Source organism: Rhinichthys klamathensis, unplaced genomic scaffold, assembly GCF_029890125.1.
Source record: "Rhinichthys klamathensis goyatoka isolate OS25496 unplaced genomic scaffold, OSU_Roscu_1.1 h1tg000452l_1, whole genome shotgun sequence".
In the NCBI taxonomy this organism is placed as follows: Eukaryota; Metazoa; Chordata; class Actinopteri; order Cypriniformes; family Leuciscidae; genus Rhinichthys; species Rhinichthys klamathensis.
This window is the reverse complement of record NW_026606944.1, coordinates 2,139,264-2,153,071: the sequence shown is the minus strand read 5'-3', so window position 1 is coordinate 2,153,071 and position 13,808 is coordinate 2,139,264.

The window sequence follows — 13,808 nt, the reverse complement described above, 5'->3', positions numbered from 1 at the left end:
GGTGACAAGGCCAGGCCGAATGGAAGAACCCGAAACTGGTGCGCTTCGCCCCCGAAAGCGAACCTCAGGAATTTCCTGTGTTGTGGCAATATTTCTATGTGAAAATAAGCGTCCTTCAAATCGATCGTGACGAACCAATCGTGATGTTGAATTTGCGTCACGACCGTCTTGACGGTTAACATCTTGAACTTGAGCGCTTTGACTGTACGGTTTAAGCCTCGAAGATCTAAGATTGGACGCACCCCCCCATCCTTTTTGGGAACCAGGAAGTATCTGCTGTAATAGCCTGACTCTCTCTCTGGAAGAGGAACATGTTCTATGGCCTCTTTGCTCAGAAGGGTTTGCAGCTCTTGTGACAGTACATGCATCAGCTCCGGTTCCACGGAAGTGAAGACCACGCCGTTGAAACGTGGAGGACGACGAATAAATTGGATTCTGTATCCTATCTGTACTGTGCTTAATACCCACGCAGAAATGCCTGGCAGAAGTTTCCACGCTCCCAGACTTTCTGAGAGTGGTATCAATTTTAATACTTCCTTTTGAGGGGATGTTGGATATTCCGTGTCCTGAATGACGGCAGGAAACAACGGAACATCCAACATTTCGCTGGAAACCGCTGCCCCCCGAAGCACGAGAGGTGGCGGGGATGGAGAGGTTTTGTGAGGGTAACGGGAAGGAGCGAAAAGATCATGCATGCGCCCCATCCCGTGGGGGGCTACCCCCACCAGATTGGGCGCCAGACCATCAGGACTTCTTCTTTCTGTTAATAATAGTCCTGAGGTCTGGTCTGGGAGGCTGCTGAGTGCGGCGAGCCTGTCCCCAGTCTCTACGAGGGGGAGTGCGACTCGCCACACTCTGCTTTTTAACCTCCCTGGGTTTTGAAGGACCGGGGCGGGGCTGGGTGGCCGACGGCCCCTCCCCTTGAGTACGGCAAGGAAGGAACTGAACATACGCCTCTTCGTGTTTTTTTACATCCTTAAACCTGTTGACTACGGTGTTAACAGCATCGCCAAACAGGCCCGATGGTGAGACCGGAGAGTCTAACAAAAACACACGATCTTTATCCCCGATACCAGTGAGATTGAGCCACAGATGTCTCTCCGTGCTGACCAAAGCGGACATAGAACGACCGATGGCACGGGCCGTTTGCTTGGTCGCACGAAGAGATAGATCTGTGGCTCTGCGTAGTTCAGAAAACGCTTCCTCATCGATAGTACTGCCTGCACTGAAGTCCTTCAACAGGTCAGCCTGGTACGCCTGTAACACTGCCATAGTGTGCAGCGCAGCACCAGCCTGACCTGCAGCTTGATAAGCTTTTCCCACGAGCGCTGATGTTGTTCTACACGGCTTCGTGGGGAGGGTAGGTTTCTTTAACGAAGATGCTGCGTCAGGCGAGAGATAGCTCGCGAGCGTCTCTTCAACCTGCGGCATCTCCGTATACCCCCGCGACTTCGCACCCACGATAGTCGAAAAAGTCGACGTCGAGGGTACAAAGATGCGAGAAGTATATGGTTTACTCCATGACTTAGATAGTTCGTCATGGAGGTCCTCGAAAAAGGGGAGAGACGGATGTTTTGATCCCTCCCCCCTGCCAGAAACCTATCCCCCAACTTAGACTGTTTGGGGGTCTCTTGTTCGCGTGGCCAGTCAAGCTGTAATCTGGCCACCGCGCGAGTAACCACCTCGAGCAATTCCTCGACAGATTTCTTTTCACGAGAGGAATGCTCAGAGGCTGGTTGCTCGCGGTCCGAAGACCCAAGAGATACATCATCCCCCTCGTGAGTCGAAGAAGCACCGGAGCGCGCTTCGAAATCACGAGAAGGGATGCGTGGATCTGGTGACGCAGCAAGCGAAAGGGACGGACCCGTCTCTTGCTCGTCATGCAGATCCATACGAGAGCCCCACGATGGTAATGCGGGTGCGGACTGGAAATAGTTCAAACGGGAGCGAAGCATTTTAACCGTGAGCTGGTCACAATGCTCGCACCCGCCCTTCTCTATAGCCAGAACCGCGTGCTCTTCCCCCAAACAAACAAAACAGTAATCGTGTGTATCGAGCTCAGACATGGGACGGGAGCATAGAGGAACACAACGCTTACTATTTTGTTGGCTCATTTCTCCTCTTTTTTTACTTTCAAAAACTCTTTGATGTAGCGTGAGAGAAAAAGATTTTGAGAAATGAGAAATTTTCTGCACACTGCCTGACAAAACTAACTCCTAACAAAGATCTGAGAACAGATGAGAGATAGAGAGTGTTTGCGTTCACACATGCACAGAATGGTCTGAAGACAAAAGACCTGACGACGCACCTGCGGCTCATCTATTTATAGCCTCGTGTTGCGGGTGCGCGCCGATGACGTCATCGACCGAGGCTATATTACCTCCGGGTCAATTCTATCGACGTGTTACACACAATATTCACAGCTGGTCACGATTAAAGACGTTCCCAATGCGCTGAGCAGCGCAGCATCGATTGTAGCTTTCGAAAGGGAACGAATTACAAGCGTTACTGACTTTGATGTCTTTGCTAGCAGCTGTTGTGCTAGTAAATTCTGCATTTTACAATGCTATAACTGCCTACATGCCTCGGAGGCAAGCTATTATTCGAGCGATCTGTGACAATTCCCGTGTATTGACCGTACATGGAGCGTCGATTTTGGGATAAGCCATAATTATTAATTCGGGCTTGAACCAGATACTTATACATGTTAAATCGCCCAAAGAGGGGGATAATATGTTACCTGCATCTGCATTCATATCTATACATCGGCAATTAACCACAAAGGATTATGATCAACTACACATGTACATATATTTTACAGACAGGTTAAAATTAGCTCAATTGTCAGAATAATATTTGAGGGGGTTAATTTATGATTGAATCATCTGCTTGTCCCGCTTATCCTAATTATCATAGACTTTCAAGAGAAGCTATCCTTTGGCCATGTGGAATTCCTTTGAAGCTTGAACCGAAGTTGTAAAGTGTTCTGGTGAATCTCGCAGGACATTTGAATATGTCAGTTCATTGGGTGTTTAAGAGAAAGAACCTTCAAGATTTCTTATAATACCCCTGCGTCACAAAGTTAGCAAGATGTAATGTAAATTAACAAATGGGGAACGAAGATTGGAGTTTATAGAGACTAAACATGCTACACAGTGATTTTGAGTTTCTCATAGTATGCAAGTCATGTCTCAAACATTAACCCATTAGAGATTACAAGGACACACAGACCAACAACATAAAGGAAAATCATGAGATGGAACATTAGATACATGTTAATACAGCTATCACATGGATATATATATATATATATATATATATATATATATATATATATATATAGAATATATAGGATTAAAAAGGGTTCATTTCTTCTCAGAATTAGTCAAGTTACAGATTTCAGCTATGTCAGCTAAATGAATAAATGTAAATGTAAATTTCAATGAAGGAAGGTCTGTTTATGTGTGTGTGTGTGTGTGTGTGTTGTACACAACGTTTGCAGTGAAAGTGTCAATGAACGCCATTAGGAACAGACCTCCTGGCGGTCGCTGGTGAATTACTAGCCGCGAGCCAAAGGTTAAAAGCTTTTCCCTGTTAGAAATTCCCAAATGGGCCTATGAATGGGGCGTCAAATGGGCTTCATTAATGTGTAAAAGGGCAAAGGACAGGGTTGAATTACAAAATGTGCATATTATGACTCCGACTCACTGCACATCATGTCGTGGTCGACAGAGATGAAATCTTTGAAGGAAAATGGTTGGCAGAACCGATCAGCGATAATCTGTGTTTTAACTGTATGTTTTGGAATGATCATATGTGTGCTTTATCTGTAAGCTTGACAGAGGAACAAGGCTCTTTTTATTTAATGGCTGGGTCTGTACCGCATTTATCTTTAGCTAAGGCTGTAAACCAAGGATGGTCCGAGGTAGGACCTTTTGTGAAAAGTTGTGTTGAATCTGAAGATTGGACGGATTATGATCAGGGCATAAAATTTAAAAAAACTTTGAATGCATATTCTACTTGTAATGAAAACAATAAAGTGGAATTTGTGAGATCAATGGTCCCCATTGAGGAAAATGAGGACGAGAGCTGCTGCAACACAGACATTAAGGCGGATAACATTCATCCGGCCTTAAGTGAGGTCCCTTTGAAATTGTGGGCAAAACATAAATATGATGTGGGGTTAATTGCGGGCTGTGAACCAGTGATGATTGTTCCAAAGTCTGATTACAGACCATGTCAACAACAATACCCGTTGAAAAAAGAAGCAGTGCTTGGAATCACACCAGTGTTCCAATCACTACTAAAAGAGGGGATAATTGTGCCATGCAGTAACTCTCCTGTATGTACTCCCATTTTTCCTGTGATAAAAAATCAGAGATAAGGGTGAGCCTACCGAATGGCGATTTGTACAAGATTTACAAGCTGTTAATGCTTGTAAATAGAGCCAGGGCTCCAAATGTGCCAAACCCTTATACCATTATGTCCCAAATTCCACAGAATGCATCATGGTTCTCTGTAGTGGATTTGGCTAATGCATTTTTTAGTGTGCCAGTTGATAAAGATAGCCAGTTTTGGTTTGCATTTAATTTCAATGGCGAGGCATATACCTTTACAAGATTGTATCAAGGTTTTTGCGAATCCCCAACAATTTACAATGAGGCACTTAGACGAAGTCACTGACGAATGCATACATGCAATGAAGTATGCGGCACTCCTGTGGGCGAAAATGCCTTGTTGATGCTAGAGGTCAGAGAAGAAAAGGCCGACTGATTCAAGCTGATAGAAGAGCAACTTTGACTGAAATAACCACTCGTTACAACCGAGGTGTGCAGCAAAGCATTTGTGAAGCCACAACACGCACAACCTTGAGGCGGATGGGCTACAACAGCAGAAGACCCCACTGGGTACCACTCATCTCCACTACAAATAGGAAAAAGAGGACATAGACATAGACCTAGCCAACTCCAGTTCTTATTAAAACACACTAGACATGTAAACTCTGTGCATTTAGCACTTTTTGTGTGAAATCATATTTATATTGTCCATCAAAAGTGTGCTTTCACTTTAATTGAGCATGCGCAGCCAATCGCTGTGAGGTTTGGGCTGTGATGTCTGTCTTGAGAGTTTAAAAATATGCAGATTGTGCCGGAATTTATGCTGGATTTGTTTACAAATTAGACGCTTTGCAGTTTTTATATATCTTAAATATTTTATTTTTTATGTGTTCATTGTGATTATATTGGCTGGTTTTATGTTTATAAAATTGACAGGAAGTCTTTGCTTGGGGGATTTAGAAACAAGGCTTGTCTATTTCTAAACGTAATCACGTCCATCTCTGATGATTACAAGGTGCGCGCGGCAACAATTACGTCATTGGTGTGAGCGGTCGTGTGCGTTGGGGGATTGGCGGTGTGCACGTCTTTCTTGAGTCGAATCTGGCCGAGCAGGTACGTCTCACCGCACCGCCACCCAGTTTGTGCGTTTTAAATTAGTTGCTTACATTTACAAAATGCCCCTATAGCAGACATAAGCCATTTGAAGAAAAATAAAGGTCCATGTTTTATAAAATGTCCACGAAACTTAATGTTTAGTGAAATTAGAAAATATGTAAGAGAACGTTAATTTAGTTGTATAACCTACATACATTTGACATTTGAACAAAATATGTAGATATAAAAACAAGTAATAATTTCAGGGTTTACAGGAATTTACACGATTATTTTTTGTAGTGGTATTGGTGGTGATGTACTAAAGTCTGGGCTACCCCTCTAGAGAACAAAAGGTTCTCCTAAGAATTAACATTTGAACCCTCCCTTGCATAATTATGTTACAGCAACATCCGAGACGCAGCACACAGTGCAATACACTTACACACCCTTGCCACTAACAATAATAATACAAACAAATATTATATTAAAAAACAATTTTGGGGGAGAAGTGGTAGGTGGAGTTTCCTTTGCAGCGCCTCGTACGCATTTAACGGTTCTGGTACGCACTACGCAGCAGTTCGCGCGAGTCTTCAAACTACACGAGCAGCAGGTAACGTTTAAGCTAATATGGAAAATTACATTTATCCTACCATGCTACTCTAAAAGCTGCGGCAGCATGCGAGTTATACTTAACTATAATAAAAGAATAACTCGATTTCAGACGCATTCTGAGTGACAATGTCATTCGTTTTTATCCAAGGCCATAGCAAGTGTTATTAGCTTGGGGAAATACATTAGTTAAATGAAATCTTAAAGATGAACTGAACTGAAATTTGAAAAACGGTGATATAACAGATCTATTGTATTTATTATCATTGGTACAATTATTAAAATGGCAGAATTTGTTAAAAGGGATAAAACTGTACGTTGAAAATGTTGTTTTTGTTACACGGGCGCCGCCATGTTGGATTTCAACATTCGGCTACGTTGGCAACTAGGGTTGGGTATCGGTTGGGTTTTATCCGATACCAGTACCTACTCGGTATTTTTTAAACGGTTCCGGTGCTTAAACGGTTCTTGAAACGGTACTTAAGAAAACGAAACCGCACACACTTTATCAAAAAATAATACCCTTTTATTTACAGGGCCAAACTGGACACAATTTTAACTTAAATCTTTAAACAATATAAATACAAGTAACATATGGTAATAATAAAACCAATATAAAATACAAATTTTTACATTACATTTTACACATTTACATAATATCAAATAAAACAATATTGTATCAAACAATGTAATAATACTGGAGATTAATAGAGATTACTAGCAGAGCTGCCAACTCTCACGCACGCAGAGAAAAATCGCGGACAAAGAGGACATCGACAGACAAGACAGAGAAGGTTACTTTTGATATGGAACAAATCCACAGCTGTCAGATTCTGTCAATATTTTTACGAGATTCACACAATAAATAACGTTTTGGCTCTTTGAAATGTGACGTCGCTGTAGCGCGTCAGGGGGGTCTATACACCGAGTCTATTTTTGCTGTGCTGCAAACACTGAATTAAAGTGACAGCGCACAGTTCGTGGTCAAAATGAACAAAGACTGACCTGAATATGTAGTAATTTCACCATAAATGCATTTAATTCAATAAAATGTAGTAATTAGGGATGTCCCGATCCGATCACGCGATCGGAAATCGGGCCCGATCACGTGGTTTCAGACTCGATCGGAATCGGACGTTACCTCCCGATCAGGACTCGGATATATGTAAATTAGGGGTGTAACGGTACATGTATTCGTAATTATTGAACCGTTTCGGTACGAGGCTTCCGGTTCGGTACGCATACCGAACGATTCCTAGGACCATTTTTCCTGCAGACAAAATCCGCGCTGGCGCGATCACCACAACGTTGCGCAACATAAAATGGCAAACGTAATGAAAGCAGAACGAAACTGCGCTTCTCATTATATTGTGCTTAACGGACAATTATCAGTTCGGACCAGCAACATCTGTGCAGCGCGAGATCAAGCGACACAGCGCTAAGAGATCCAGTGAAGAAAACATTTGAATTCGCCACTGAAGTAATAACATCGCTGCGAGATCTAGTGAGAAGCATTCACATTTCTCCGTTATTAACCTTAGATCTCTATTAGATCAAACAGCGCTGACGTGGACACCAGGAGAAACATTGTGCCGTGAATGAACATGGATTTAATGTTGCACTTCAAAACTCAAATATTATATAAATATATATTTAAATGTTATTTTTAATGTGATTACCAAAACATTATTTGTTCATCCTTCAAAGATTACCCCCATTTATAAACCTGAAAGTTTCAAGATGTAGGAAAACTACAAAAATAGTTTTTCTTTTAATAAATAGGAAATTTCTCTGGCATTTCTTTCTTTTTGCTGTATCCTGTCGAACCGGACCGCAAATTTTGTGAACTGTTACACCCCTAATGTAGGCCTATATTATATTCTCATTATTTTTTTATACACTTTTAAAACATTTTTATTTTTTGTTTACATGCCTGCTGGGTATTTTAAGTTGAGGTGCTATTTGTTTTTATATTAGACTTTTTCTATTTACTGTTGCACTAAAGTCCAAAAGTGAAGATTTTATGTTATTTATTACTTGATTGTTCAAGCTACCTCACAGAAGTGCTCTGTTTGTTAACAGAGTTGTTGAATGTTAAAATAAGGTGAATTAAATAAAAAAATAAGGAACATCCTGGATCTGTTTTTTCTCTCTTCTTTATTTTTTTTTAATGTATTATATAAGTATCGGATCGGGACTCGGTATCGGTAGATACTCAAAATCAAATGACTCGGAGGCAAAAAAACCTGATCGGGACATCCCTAGTAGTAATCTCACCATAAATGTATTTAATTAAATAAAATGTAACCATAAATGCATTTAATTAAATACTACTTTGTTCACAGTCATCTTTTTACTTTAAGACCGGGGTAAAGCAAAGAAAGCTACAATTTACTTCAACAAGGCCACATAATGAACGACACTCGTCTCATTCGTTGAGGTGGAAAAACAAGTTAATTGTGACATGCAAGATTTATTGTATACAGATTTAAATTATGCAAAAGAAAAGGTATGAGTCTGCTGTTTTTGTCAATTTTAGGTTTTAAGTTAAAATGTTTGCGATTTTAATATAAGTACATGGTTAAATATGTTACCACTTGCTTGAGCAACTTAATATATAATCTAGGCCTATATAAGTAAGTAATGCATTGAATAATACGTTGTTTAAATTGTGTTTTAAACGTGAATAGGCCTACAAAGAGAATTGCACTGGAGGCAAAAACTTTTGCTGCTGATAACTTGATTTGATTGATGATTTTTTTAAATACAAATAGAGAGTAAATGTGTTTGTGGTACAGCCGCGGATCAGTTGCGCACTGCAAACGCACGCAGCATTATGTGAAAGCACTATAGCGCGTGCTGCTCCTGTACCGCATACGCACCGCAACACGCACCGCATACGCACTGCACACGGAGTATGTGTGAAACGGGCGTTAGGCAGCTGGGGTTACGATACATTTTCACAGGCTACCTTTGACATGACTCCAGCCCTCAATGAAACCAGCCCTCAAGTCATGGCTAGGTGCCTTAAAACTGTCTAGCCCTCCGACAGCCCCTGGATTTCGAGTCTGTAGTGAGCATTTTTTAGTGACACACTATTTAGTAGGCCTCTCGCGATAGTCAATAAATAAATTAATCGCACGACAAAAAAAATTAGCTCGATAATTTTTCCGGCCGCGATAATTTCCATTTGCATGCTTGTTTGTTTTCCTCGTCTCTCTCTCTGTCTCTCTCTCTCTCTCTAGCAAAGAGACTGGATGACAACTCTCGGTTCCTTAGCGTAGGAAGAGTGAACTAGAGCTTATTCTGCCCGAGCGATATTTCCCGACACTATCCTTGAGACGTGCACTCCCAACGCAATAGAGTGCAGCGCGGCACTGGATCTGATGGCCGAGACACCGAGTGCGAGCGGTTATGCACTCACTCTGTGTGTGCGGGTTATAAATAAAACGATTCGCTGGACTCCCGCGAACTAGAAATATCTATGAATAAAACAAAAACTAATAGATTTTTATTCATCTGTTGCAGAAAAGCAACAAGAACAACTAAAACAAAATAGAAACTATTTACAGGCCAGAGTTTGTATTCATAACATTCTATTCATAACAACGCTTATAACATCGTGTTGAGTGATGTAGCCAATCACCGTTATATGTGTTGCTTCTGATTGGCCATTGCGTTCAAGAAATCATTTAAAATAGACTCCCTTTTTGGTATTTATTCAAGTGTATTTTTTGTAACAGAGACTGTTCTCAGCGATTGACTCCGGTGCAGTGTCCATGCTCCGGCAGCTCACACACCCACACCAGTCACTTCGCCCCAAACGATCCTGTGCTGTATGTGGAGCCTGAAACTGATCCTCCATGTGGTGGTGGTAGTCAGAAACTACTGGACTGTCCCTCACAGGTTCAAATGCGTAACCCATGCCGTTAAAAGTGTATTAGGACCTGCAGCTGTTGCCTATACACCTTTGCGTGTCCTACCATGCCAGTGACGTCATCGAAACTGCCAGCGTAACAAGCGCAATTTTTGTGTTGCTTAAAAAAAGCTATATTGATATTTTTAATAAAATTTTTTAGTGTAATTTACTTTTAATTGTCATAAACAACACGTTATCAACGTCGATTTTTTTTCAGTTCAGTTCATCTTTAAGTCCATGTCCAACTCTAAATTGTAAGGAATTTATATCTTTGATTTGATTTCATAGTAACACTTTACAATAATGTTCATTTTTTCATTATTTATGTATGAACTAACCATGATCAACACATTTGTTACTGTATTTGTTAATCTTAGTTAATAATACAACTGTTAATTGTTTATTCATGTTATGTCATACACAGTCAGTGCATTAACTAATGATAACAAATACAACTTTTGATTTTAATGTTTTAGTAAATGCTGAAATTAATATTAACTAAGAATAATAAGTGCAGTTCATTATTAGTTAATGTTAACTAATTTAACTAAGGTAAATGTAACCGTATTGTAAAGTGTTACTGATTCATGATAGCTAGAACTTTCATACTTATAATACATACATTAAATTTACAACATCAACAAAACTAAAAATTAATTTTCCATAATTACCTTCTTGATTCTCACTGTTTTGTTTGGTAAAGTAAATAATATTTAGTAATACTATCATCATTTCCCTATTTTCATTTGATGTGTTATGCATTCTAATTGTATCAACATATTTTCTTAGAATACCAAGGAAAGAAAGAATAAAAGAAAAAGAAAAGTTAAAGCTTGTGAAATCCAGTCTTCGAAGTCTTTGTAATGAAGAGGCTCTCTGACCTACTGCTGCTCTCCATCGAGCGAGATATTCCAATTAATTGCCAGCGGCACTGAGCGGAGTTTTGTCGCTGTAGTGGACACACACCGTCATTGACGCTCACGCGCTGCTCCTGATCCCGGTGTGATTGAACTCATTGATTAACATGCATGAATTAAAAAAAATCACAGAAAAAAACACATTTGATTATGGCCAAGTGTCAAGGTGTCCATGAGCAAGACACCTAACCCCAGCTGCTCCCGACGAGCTGGATGGCGCCTTGTATGGCTGACACTGCCGTCGGTGAATGAATGAGTGAGTGAATGGGTGAATGAGAGGCAAAATGTAAAGCGTTTTGGTGGCCATTGGGTCTATGAAAGCACTATATAAATGGAGTCCATTTACCATGCACCATTATGTCACTTTGGTGATCAAAGATGTGTTTTAAGGGATAAAACTACAGGCAGGGAAATGGTGAAAAGTCAAAACAAAGTCCAGACTGAATGACACTGAGACACGGTCAATTGCAAGAAATGATAATATAAATATTGTTCAGTCACATGGCATTCATTGATGTGCCAGGAAAAGAAAGAAGATAGCATCCAGTTAAATAATAAAAAGTCTGATATAACCCCTTTAAATTTGCTCTGAAGCTACTTTGTCTCTAAATTAAATTATGGGTGGACAGATTCAGATTTAACTTGCCTAGGTTCCGTTGTGATTCCATGCTCGAGTCAGATGATTCACTTTCACGCTTTCTTTTTTTAGTACCTATGAGAGAATTAATTTCATTATATTTCCTCAATCACTGACTGTAAGCAAACACACAATGATTGTTTGTTTTTTAGAAACTTTCATACCTTGGTTGGCCATTGTGAGATTGATGGAAAATCCTGAAGGGGAAAAGAAAACACTCTGAAAAGACATCTGAAAACACTCATATCAAGCACATTGTCTAGATTTTTTAACCAACTTTATGTTTCCCACTGTTAAGATGCTATTAACATTTAAAATTTGTATTTACTTAGCAGGACAATAAACAAAAACATTCTCAAGAGCAATTTTTGAAGGGGACACAAATTACACAGCCAAACTTGTACTTGTTGCTTACACAAAGGGATAATCGTTTAAACATTTAAATGACTTAAATATTAGGTTCATATTCATAATATTAGGTTCATATCAAGTTCATAGAGTTCACCATGCAGTCATATTATATTACTAAAGAAAAGTATCCTCCACATAGCCCACTGATCACTGGTTTTTAGTATAATTAAATGTATATAAATAAATACAATTCATGAGTAGAAATTAATTCTTGCCAAATGGCAGCTCCGTACCATAAAGGGTTAACAGTTCTGTTTCCAAATTTTAACAAAAGTTAAGAACCATAATAATTTGAGGGTAGTGTTACCTTGATTGTCTCAGGATAATGTCTGTAACAGGACACTGCTGTCGATTCAGCTGATAAGTTGGGCTCCGATGAGAGTTCTTACATTAGATCTGCCTCTATACTGTATCCTGAGCTTTATAGTCTGCCAAAAGAATATGTACAAGAAAACAAAAGTGAAAGTATATATAGTTAAAGACATAACACATTGTGTTAACAAGGAAACAGTTTGCCTATTCTCTGCATCTCTCTTTTGCATTTGACCATTTATGCAAATTATGACAGAGTATGTACTTATGGAGGTGCATAGAGAATTACGAGTAGGTTGGGAACCGAGAATTGGTTCTTATCCAGAACCGGTAATGTTTTTTGAAAAACATGGTTTTTTGAAATTCCTTATCCTTTAATAGCGACGTCTCACCTCATTAATATTAATATAGTAATGCACTGAAAAGCCCTCACGCTACTCATGTACACTTTGTGTCAGATATCAATGCAGAGAGAGAGTATAAGACAGTAGAGCGGCACTATTAATCTTTAAAAAAATCTCGATCTCGATTCAAACACTCATGCGATCTTCCTAAATGACAAAAACCTTGAAAAAAATCACACCTGGAACATTCAAATCTGTTTGCGCTGTTGTTGGCCCAGAGAGACCAGTTGTCAATATATAGCTATGAAACAGCTTCACTTTCACAGTCTTTTTGACCACACAGTATCAATATTTCTTTGTTACAAATATTCAAATGATCACAGCAGCACTGAGATAAAAGTTTATAGTTCGAGTACAAACACTGATGTCTATGGTAGCAACCAAAATCGAGTAAATCACCTTTTAAAAGTCGCTTCAAAACGTTCATTAAGACAAGTGCTGCAATGTAACAGGGTTAAAAAAATGTTACTATAAATGTTATGTCTTTCACCAAAATTACTGTTTTGTTTATTTTGTTTTATGGTGTGTGCTTTAACCTTACACCTTTAACCTTATTATTTATTATCCTCAGGTTAGGTAGAGTAAGTCAAATCTGACCTAAATCATAAGCATTCCAATGGCACTTACAACTTGTTCAGAAGATTTCTCTGTGGTCAGTTCTTGCTCAATGTTTATTAACAACAATACTGGTAGACAATTGCTTGCAATTAGTATAATAGTTATTTATTAATATCAATATTCCAAAAATAAAAGTTAAACCAAAAACTAATAGCAAAGTTACAATATAAAGCGACGTCTAAATCAAAGGTGTAATCAGCTGGGTTTCTGGCGTCGAGAGATACCGCTCAATCAGTATCTGCCTGTTCAGTCTTCTCATCAGTCTTTTATACTCAAACAGTTCACTGCCGATGTCAGACTCTCTTTTGCTGTCATCAATTGGAGTGCTACCAAGTCTTCCATAACCCTTTTAAGGTGTTTCCGATGTAGCCTGCCAGCTCTCTTCTTGGCCCTTTTCTTCTTTGTCCTTCTCTTTCTCGTCTGTAAAATATACCTTATCTACAGCATTACATTTTCTTAAAAGCAATTTTTATCTAATACATAAAGCTCTCTACTCTAAGTTACTTAATATAAACATCTGTATCTACTCCTTTTATATGGTTAAGTATA